The sequence below is a fragment of the Lygodium microphyllum genome, chromosome 1, assembly GCF_053477565.2.
Source record: "Lygodium microphyllum isolate KBCC chromosome 1, Lygodium_microphyllum_v1.1.10, whole genome shotgun sequence".
In the NCBI taxonomy this organism is placed as follows: domain Eukaryota; kingdom Viridiplantae; phylum Streptophyta; class Polypodiopsida; order Schizaeales; family Lygodiaceae; genus Lygodium; species Lygodium microphyllum.
Genome location: NC_141135.1, coordinates 47,699,356 through 47,710,361, shown reverse-complemented (window position 1 = coordinate 47,710,361; position 11,006 = coordinate 47,699,356).

Here is an 11,006-nt window from a genome sequence, read left to right as displayed (position 1 = left end):
GCAAAGATCATAAGGCTGCATACCAAGATGAGTAAAATTGATAGACCGCGAAGGCAAACCACAAGCCGAAATCATGCCTACGATGGCCCTATAAACTCAAAGGCGCGCCTGCGGAAGGATCTTCTCCTAGTAGCTACGTGGATATTTCCCGGAGTCCACAAGTCCAGGTTTTATCTATTTGGATTCCACACAAAAGTATTGAATTAGTCACGATAACTTCATGGATTAGGAAGCACTCATGCATGTTCAAATTCAACTAGTCAAGTTAAATGCAATTGAAAAATGAATTGGCTATTTGAACATTTACTAGAATTAGCTCAAGATATGAAAATTGGTCATTGGTACGTTCAATGGAATGAATGAAAAGAACATAAGGTGTCTATGCATTTTTAGGACCTTACCAGTAAATTTTCTTTTGTGCATTCAAAAGTGACGAGCCTAGGTCAACTGTTGCCTCATTACAAGGTTGAAATTATTGAGATACACCTTTTTACTAGGCATGGAAAGATTAATGGCATGTCACATTTTTAGATAAATCTTCTTGGTAATGATTCATTAAGGAAGTTGTTATCACCCGTAGGAAATAGCAAAGCATGGGAATAATTCTAAGGGCTGCATTAAATAGGTTAACTCTAGCTTCAATTGGCATAAATCTCATTTAACTACGTGTAGTTAGGAAAGGATTGCATGTTGCACACTCATCGCACGTAAGAATTTCATTCATTCAGTGTACGAATATTTCTTTCAGAAATGTAGTTAGGGAAAGGCTGCACGGTTCATTTTAAGATAAAAACCCTAAAAGCTTAGTAGCATGAATCGTGAATCCAGGTCCTAGTAGGATCAATGGAAGTTATGTGAATTTTAGCAGGTGCTTGGTCTTAACAAGAGTAGTTAGGGATTGTGAATCTAGAGGAAATGAATCGTGTGCTTACGTGAGTTATGACGTAATGCAACCAGTTTTTCCCCTCTTAGATCAAGACAATATCTTTAGGAATGGTTCGTCCTTGTCGTAAGACAAGTAAATGGGTTTACCCAAAACACCTAAACCGCAAAGGACTCATTTAGGATGGTTAAATCGATACAATATACTCCAAGTGCTAGCTAGGGTTTAGCACATTAGGGACTTGACCTAGTTTCATGCACCTGTTACCAAGATGAACCCCTAAACCAAAGGTCCTACCCACATTCACGGAATGTAGGGCACAATTGGACGCTCATGCATAAAACGATCTAAGGTTTCTACCCTAAGGACCACTCGTTCAAATGATGAAACTCGGATTGAGTTGGAATTCCTAGAACTGAACGTTGTTGACCTAGTGTAATTAGGAATGGGTTGGGTAAGAAGACACCCTAAACCCTGCTTCTCATCTGGAGATAATTCCATGACCAGAAAACTCCATTCAATGGGTGAAATGATCCCATGGAATAGATGCGACACTTGTGCAAAAAGTTGCAACGTCGCATAGACTTGTGATTTGTTCACAAGAGAGTTTTGCCATTTCTTGAAATGAGGTTGGCAAGTTCTTGCGCAAGTTTAACTTGCAAGAGGATGAGTAATCATCCTGTTACATCACCTTTCTTGGGGAATAATTGCCAAGTAAAGGGAAGTTAGGTATTTGCTTGGAAGCAAATGATCAATCAATAAATTGGAGCAACATGGTCGCCAGGATTTACTGTTAATAAAACCTAAGGTATTGGTTAAGTTGGGTTAACAGGGTATGGCCCTAACCCAAGGACAATAGGGTGAACAAAAAAACCCTTGGGGATCTTGTCAAGTCGCAATTGATCCCGGATCGAATGCTGGATGCATTCGGAGAGAAGGATTCACTCCTTAGAAATTGGCCAAATAAACGACCACTGGAATTGATTGTGCTTGTAATAGTTTAGAAAGCACTGTTTGCATTGTTTGCTCAAGGAACTAAAGGATGAAAAGATATCTTAAGCTTCAAGTTGAAGGCCTGAAGGGAGAGGCAGTTTCAGTTACCCCCAACTGCCTCCCTGACCCTAACCAAGGGGGTTGTTGACCGCGCCGGGAACGTGGACCGAACCCGCCGTGAGAGGTCTCTCCGTTGAGCTCTACTTGGAGCAGGAGGACGCTTGGGTGCCAGGGGGCTCTGGTAGTAAATCCATCGCCTTCCGGGTCCTGCACAAGAGGCTAACGTGACTCGTGATTGGATCTCGAGGCCCGCATACTAGTCTACGGGCAGAAGCTTGGAATAGTGATCCCTGGCGGATTACTGGATAGCCTTCGGGCAGATTATGGACAAGCCTACGGGCGGAACTCCTTGTATTTCAAAGATAAAATGATGAAATGATAATAAAGAATTTTTCTGATATTGTTTTTCTATGTCACGTGATAAGATTACGTGAAGGAACCAGTGCTTAACAGGAGTAATTAAAGAAGCTGGTTGTTATATGTCAAATTAATGTGTTAGATAATTACATAACTAAAACAAACTGAGGAAAGTGCGGAGGATGGGCCATGGGTCCGTCCTACGGTTGGGTGGTCCCGGTTAGCCGGGAACTTTTCTCAAAAATCTCGAAGAACAGTGGGAGGATCATCGAAAGCAATGACCTAGAATTATGTTTTACCCAATTTACGCTGTTTTAGGGGAACGGAATGGGACTATGCCTTATGGCAGAGAGGTTGAGTTTTGCATCCCTCTCGTTTCCCATTCTCCTTGAACCAAGTGCAGCGTGAATCTGCTTCGGACCTGGCGTTTCTGCATAAAGTAGTTCGCTCGGGTCTGACGCTAGTTGCTGTTAGCTAATGACCAAACAGGAAAACCCAAATTTAGGTCGATCCTAAGTGGGAACGGCCAGGATACTTCCGCTACATGGCACATGCGGGAAGACCTAGATCGCAAGTCCCGTAACATTTCATGGGAATGCCGGGCGGAGCTTTCTAGACATCCTTTCCGATGGACTGCTAAGACGTGTCCTGGATGATTCTAGTGGACACGTTACATGGAGGGTGTACTGAAATTTTTTGCAAGTTGGTAGTCCTTCCTTCCCGCAAGGGAACTCCCTCCACAAACTAGTTGTGTCCTTCACGCGATCTACGGGTGAAGCACCCCTAAGAAGATTTTAGTGGAAGCTTCTTAAGAAGCTTCTTTAGATTCGTACTTTCTGTCAGTTGGCCTGAGAGCGCCTCCTCCTCCTCAATTGTGCTGCTAATGATGGAGACGAAAACGTTGATTACGAGGTGTGGGGGCGGTGGTCCGGTGGCTTGGTGGCATGTAGGCGGAGCAGGGGGAGGAGGCGTTGAAGACCACCATCGTTCGAGGGGGGAGGGGGGGCTCGCCTTATATAGTGGAGAGGGGGTGGTTCATGGGGGGGGGGGCCGCCAGTACACCTGGGGGGTGCATGCCCCCTCTCCCACTCTTACTCCCTCTCTCTCTCTCTCTCTCTCCCCGACGACATGCTGTCGACAGGGAGAGAGAGAGAGGTAAAAAAAATTGAACTAATTTTAAAATTTTGAAAAAAAAGGGGAGGTTCCTATGGGAGAGGCATGGGAAATGTTACATATGGATGCAATAGCATGTAGTCTCCTACTCACTTGATAAGTAACAAAGTCAATGTCCAACAATGCAACACACATGAAAGTAGTATAGGTGTTCAGATACCAGTCTTGTCATGCCAACAAGGTGTAGTGAAAATAGAACAAATCCAAATGGTAGAGTAAGTACATGTAGTTAAATGCTTAATGTTACTAGAGCTAAATGTAGGTTAACGGTAAGAGGTACGACAAAGTTACAATGCTTGCAACAACCTACTAGAGAGATAGAGATGAATATAGTATCATGGAAGCTCCATTTGGGATTCTAAGTGAACTCGAAATCCATCGATAAGTTGATGCATATAAAAGCAATTTACGTACTCAAATGCCATTGCACTGCCCATTTCTCAACAAATCAATGCAACTACAAATAATATAAATACTAACATGCTACAGGAGCATTATGACCCTCTAGTGTTTCTTCTTGAAAATGGTAGATTTTGTTCAATTCTCCATGAAATGCCACCTAATTTCAAACTCCATCCATCAATAATTATTTTACTTTTCCAACAACCACGTGTTCTTAGAATTGGTACACTTTGTGAGGTTTGTGAACACTGCATGGCTATGGTGTGGCAATCCAAAACAAACCATGTATGTTCAGTTTCTATCGGAAAACATTGTTATAGAGATAGAAAAGTGTTTCTGCCACTTTTACAACAAGCTCCACAATCTTTGAGTAGTTTGTTGGGTAGCTTACATCCACAAAGTATAGAATTTAAAAAAAAGATATGTACATACAATAGTGCTTTGTCGTTTGTTTCTATGGGTATAAACTTTGATGACATTTTCCCTCAAAATGGAAGTGGTTATACTTTTTAGGTGCATGGATCAATATATCATCACATTGGTTCTTTGCTTTCCAAACAAGAATGAATGACAGATGTCAAAGTTTGCACGGATTTATGTTTATGATACTGAATGAGCTATCGAATCACATTGGGGTTATGTTTGGGATTTTACCAAAGCTTTTAGAGGGCCTTCAAAAAATGATGCATGATCACAATGTTTATACCCAAGCATTTAGAGTAGTGGGTGCACTGCAAGCTTGCAAACCAATCTCTGCATGAAAATAAGATTGATAATTTATGAGAATCAATCCACTTCTAGACATATATTATGTTCCAAATAAGGGTGAAGTTGGTGCAATTATGCTTCGATAAGGTAATGATAACACACTTGACCATCGCAATATTCAAGTTCACACTCAACAAGGGTATTTGATTACTATATCTAGCTTGCATAAGGCATACATGTCTTTGTTATATGTTTTTCTATTTCCAAATGGAGAAGATGGAGGGAATATTCGAGTTTCTTACAGACATGTGGATCCTCAATTAATTGCCAAAAATCTCACAAACAAAGATTGTGTTAGTCAAATGCAGTATTGAGCAATGTAGATTAGCTTGGTGTCGTCGTACTCAAATAAGTTTGCAAACTGAAATGTGTAAGGGATTGGCAGATATGGAGAATGCAATGGATGCAACTAATACAAATATTACTAGAGTTGTTGTGGGGGGCAAGAGAATAGTATTGCCATCTTCTTTTACAAGAGGACCTAGATTCATATATTGGTTATATTAGGATGCTATGGCAATTGTGCATAGCAAAGGAAAGCCCAACTTCTTTATTACTATGACATGTAATCCTAAGTGGCTAGAAACATCAAATGCTTAGTTACCAGGGCAATTTATGTCAACAATCGAGTGATGGGGGGATGTGCTTGAGCTGCTGCGCTAAACACACACTATATACACAAGAGGAAGCTCACTCAAGAACACAGGAAGAGAGATGGAGGCCAAAACGTTTTCTTGCTGGTTTCTTCTTCTTCTTCCACACACTATACAATGTACACAAAGTATAGATAAGATACAACATAAAGGAAAGTGGCCTTCTAAGTCAAACAATGTATAACCGACTACACTAATCGACTGGCGTTATATCTTTGCCAGCTGTAGGTAGGTGTAACAAACTAAATATAATCGGTGATAAGTCAGTGGCCATGTCAGTATCATAATGACCACCAATGTGCTAAGTGTAGATGTGCGGACTCATCTAGCCAAGCGGTCCATCATCAATGTCCGCACGTGTTGAGCTTGCCATCTCAACACTCCCCCTCAAGCTCAATTCTATCTCTGCAACTCCAAGTAAGCTTCGAAACTTTCGAAGCTTCTCTGCACTCAATGCCTTTGTGAAAATGTCAGCTATCTGATCCTGTGTGCTGACATATACCAAGTCAATCTCTCATGCAAGTACCTTCTCTCTCACAAAGTGGTAGTGCACCTCAATGTGTTTTGTCCTAGCATGGAACACTGGATTCCTAGCTAGTTGTATGATGCTCATGTTGTCACAATGAATGAAAAATGGACCATCTCCCTGCACGTCCAAATCACCTAATAACTTTTGCAGCCATACCACCTCACATGTTGCCATAGCACTACCTCTATACTCAGCCTCTGTACTGGATAAAGCAACTATAGCTTGCTTTTTGCTGCTCCATGTAACTGCTCCACTACCAAGGGAAAACATGAATCCACTCGTAGATCTTCTGTCTGACATGCTACCAGCCCAATCTGCATCTATATATCCAAAGACCTGTACGTTCTTACCTGCCTCATAAAAAAGTCCATAATGTAAAGTGGACTTCACATACCTCAATATACGTCTAACTGCATCCAAATGAGGCTTTCTAGGCATCTGCATAACCTAACTGACAAGGCCAACAACATAGCTCAAGTCATGTAAATCAAACTCCCCACTATCCTCCTGAACATAGTAGGGTCTTCTATCTCATCCCCAATGTCAGCACTCAACTTCACATTTTGCTCCAATGGTACTGAAAGTGGTACTGAAAGAGGCTTACATGCTGTCATACCATACTCGGATAACATATCCAAGCCATACTGCCTTTGGGACAGCCATATACCATCATCACATCTGATCACCTCAATACCAAGAAAGTATCTCAGCTCACCCAAATCTTTCATCTCAAACTTCTTCTTCAAGAATTCCTTAACTTCAACAATCCCATTGTCACTATCACCTGTAATAATCAAGTCATCCACATAGTTGACTATGATGACCAAACCTCCATCTCCCTTTCTCACATAAAGTGAGTGATCAGCATTAGAAATACAAAATCCAACATTGACAAGATACTCTCCAATCTTGTCAGACCATGCTCTAGGTACTTGTTTCAGTCTATAGAGCGCCTTCTTTAACCTGCACACATATGTGGGATGCTCTAAATTCTCATAACCTATGGCTACTCCATATACACTTCTTGCAATTCACCATGCAAGAAGGCATTCTTAACATCCATTTGCTGCAAACTCCAACCTTTGGCTCTACTGCCAAGATAATCACACACCTAACAGTTGCCATCCTAGCAACTGGTCTGAATGTCTCTTCATAATCTATGCCATATGTTTGAGCATAGCCTTTTGCAACCATCCTAGTCTTATACCTGCTAACTAAATCGTCTACATTATGGACCTTACGCGAGTTATCTTGCAAGAGGATGAATAATCTTCCTAATATAGCATCTTTCTTGAGTAAAGATAATTGCTTGGAAGCAAAAGACCAGCCGATAAACTGGAATAATCTATGAACTTAAGGTTTGACCAAGTCGGGTTAATAGGGTACGCCCTAACCTGGGATATAGGGGATCTTGCCAAGTCGCAAGTCATCTCGGATCGAGTACTGGACGCATTCGAAAGGAAGGATTCACTCCTTAGCAGTTGGCCAACAATAAACAACCAATGGAAATGTTTGTGCTTGTACAAACTTAAGAGCACTGTTTTGCTTTGTTTGATCAAGAATTAAAGGATAAATGGATATCTAATGCTTCAAGTTGAAGGCCTGAAGGGAGAGGCAGCTTCAGTTACCCACGACTGCCTACCTGACCCTAACCAAGGGGGTTGTTAACCGCGCCGGGAAAGTGGACCAAACCGATCACGAGAGGTCTCTCCGTTGAGTGCTACTTGGAGCAAGAGGACGCTTGGGTGCCAGGGGGGGCTCTGGCCGTAAATCCCTCACCTTCCGGGCCCTGCACAAGAGGCTAATATGACTCGGGATTGGATCTCGAGGCCCGCATACTAGTCTACGTGTGGAAACTTGGATTAATGATCCTTGTGGATTGCTGGATAGCCTTCGAGTGGATTGTGGATAAGCCTACAGGCTGGACTTTTTATTTCAAAGATAAATATGATAACCTATTAATAAGGAACTTGTTTGACATTGCTTTTCTATGTCAGTGATATGATTACGTGAAGGAACCAGTGCCTAATGGGCGAATTAAGGAAGTTGATTGATACATGTCCAACTAAAATGTGCTAGGTAATTAAATAACTAAAACAACATGAGGAAAGTGCAGTGGATGTGACCATGGGGGACTCAAAAACTTGGACCATATGCATTTTGAAATCTTCCCAATCAATGAACTGCTGATTCTCCCGATTGATATAGCGCCACCAAGTGTGGGTAAAACCTTCCAAGTGGAGAGAAGCAAAAAGTATTTTCTGCTCATTAGTGTGGGGGTAGATGTTGAAGTAGGACTCCAACTTGGACATCCATTCTTCCAGGTCAGATGGTGAGGGAGATTGCCCATTATACTTTGTGAGAATGACCTTGTCATGCAAATCATAGGGGCCATGCTGCCCATGAAATCCTTGTTGTCCATGCATCCCATGGTGGCCACACATGCCCTGTTGTCCATACATCCCTTGTGGTGCATTTAGCCCGTGTTTTCCATTATAGCCATGCTATCCATGATTGCTAGGCTAGCCATTTGTACCATATTGTCCTTAATGGGGCTGATTCATATGTGGTGCATGGGGGCTCCTAGGTAGAGTAGGTGAAATTCGACCCAAGGTAGGGGAAGGCCTCAAGTGAATGTTGCGGGTATGGTGGACAGGGGAATTCAATAGGGGCTCATCATGCATGTGAGAGGGTTCCCTAATCTCATAAGTAGAAGGGGAAATTCCCTTACGCCAAGTATACCCTGTGGTCCATGCGACGGTTCCTAATGTGGAGGGCGTCTAAACTCATGTCTAGAGTCATTGGTCTTCTCTTGGGATGAAGCGGTCGCTAACTGAGCAGCAAGAGTAGTAAGCTGTTCCAAGGTCTGTTGCGTCTTTGAGTTTGAGATGGCCATGTGCTCGATTGCTTCATCAAACTTAGACATCATCTATTGGTGGTTGGGGACCATATCATTGTGGCATTCCATATGATGGAGCTCATGTTGACAGAGGGTGTGATTAAGAAGGGTATACGGGTCCATATCAAGCATGTCCTCCTGTATATCACCATCGTAATCTTGTGCTAAGTTTGGTTCCTCATTCATGGAGGTCTGGGAGTCTCTAATCTCCCTCTGGAGTTCCTCTTGGGCCTTGCTTTTGCCTTTCTGGCCAGCCATCTGGATGCAGTCCACATGACCTACTGTCAGTAAAAAGGGCATAACTCTTAGTAGGAAACTTCGATTGCTGAGATTTTGGGCTCAAGTCGGAGGGGAAGACGGCCTCTTCAAGATGAGCTATTAACCTTTATGATAGAAAACGATTAGAATTTTCTGTAGGGGTTTTACAAAGGTTGTCCTAGAGCGGGGGTCTGCAACCTGTCCACAGTGACCCTACTGCACAAAAATGGGCATAACTTTCACACTGTAACTCCGATTTGGGAGATTTTTTATTCAAACAGGAGGGTACAAAGTCCTATTTGAGATGACTTATGGGTTTTACCCCCAGATTCAGGACAGAAGTTTTTGCAATTGGATCTTTGTGATAGTCTTGCTGATGAAGAAGGTTCCCAAGCTTATCCCCGAGCTTGAGCTTAAAGGACGGGAAGCTTCAAGTGAAGCTTTCATGGCTGCCTGCAAAGCTGCCATGCATGCTGAGCTCAATGGATTCATCCGGGCAAGAGGAATCCTTCACGGGCTGAAGGGGTTGTGGGGTTGAGCTCTCCAGGTCAGAGGAAGCTTTAGTTAGGAGAATCCATGGCTGCCCCAAACTGTTTAAAACAATCCTAGCTGCTGTCCACCATGGAAGATGGTTCCCGGGTCAAGATGCCAAGGGGAAGAGGAAGGGGTATGATGGATCAGTGCCCAGGAGTGCTGGGGAGGTGGAGAAGCGGGAGGAGAAGGTGGGCAGGGGTGCTGGGGGAGGCAGGCAACTTAGCGCAAAATGCACCGCATTTTGCGGGCTGCTGCCTGCTATCCCTGATGGGCTGAGGGTAGGCACCGGGGTGCTTGCCTTGTAGGAAATTACCTTGGGGAGCTTGTGGGAGGATTGGATGTTGAGGTTGAGGCCTGGGAGCAATAGGAAGAAGGGATCTAGGGGCAATCCACCATGGGAGCTTGAGGGAACAGCTTGATGTGGTTTTTCCCTTCTCTAAACTGTTGAACCCCCAACTTGCCTTGGGACTCCTAAAATTTACATGAAAAGAAGTGACGACCTACTACTTTAATCGTTTTACCTCCAGATATGTATGAGTCTCCAGATCTAACATCTAATGCTAAGAAGCATGAAAATTGAACAAAAAATGTTAGACATGGCCATGCCATGGTGAAATTATTCCATCAATCCATGACACCATGGAGCCATGGTTGCTAAAGGAATACAAGAGATAAGTAATGCTAAAACTAGTGCTAAGCTGATTGTACTTGGAAAATTGTCAAATGAGCCAAAATGTGTTTACAATGGCATCAAGGAACCTTTTATACTCATATGAGAATGTTCTAGATCACTCATCATTTCTAAATAACACAAACCCGATGGCTTTAGCTTCTATTTGAATACCTAGAGCATTCATTTTAGGACAGCCATGGTTTCTTCATCTCAAGGTATACATTGAGATTTTCCTTCTGACTTCTTTCGATCACTTGAGGATTCCCTAGGTCCCTATTGGAGCTTCTTCAATGCCACATTCAACTCAACAATGGTAGGAAGAGTGACTAGTAGCTCAGCATGAATTGCACAATTTGCTAGTTCCATCTTTGATTAGTCTACTCCTCATCTTCAACTCCTAAGCTCTTGAGCACTCTTGGGAATTCATTTTTCATTGTATTCAATACTCTAGGATTGAGTTATGCATCATTTTAAGCTCCTAGGATCAGCCATTGGCTCATAATTTATGATAGTCTACTGTAATATAGTTTAGGACAGCACTTACATCCTTGTATGGATGTTACTAATGCTTCCTAAAATGTCTATCGGATCACTTGGGGATGCTATGCCAATGTTTTGAGATGCTATCGGGCTGATTTGAGGACAATTTTGGCTCAGTTTTCTTAGAGATTTCCTTGTTGTAATAACAAAATTGAATGTCATTTATCCAAAAAAAGCATATGCCTCATGTCCTTCGATGCTTCTTTTGGGGCTTGGTATCGATGTCCAAATGTTATCTTGACACTTGGGGATGCTTAACATATGTCTTAGAATGCTTTTGGGCT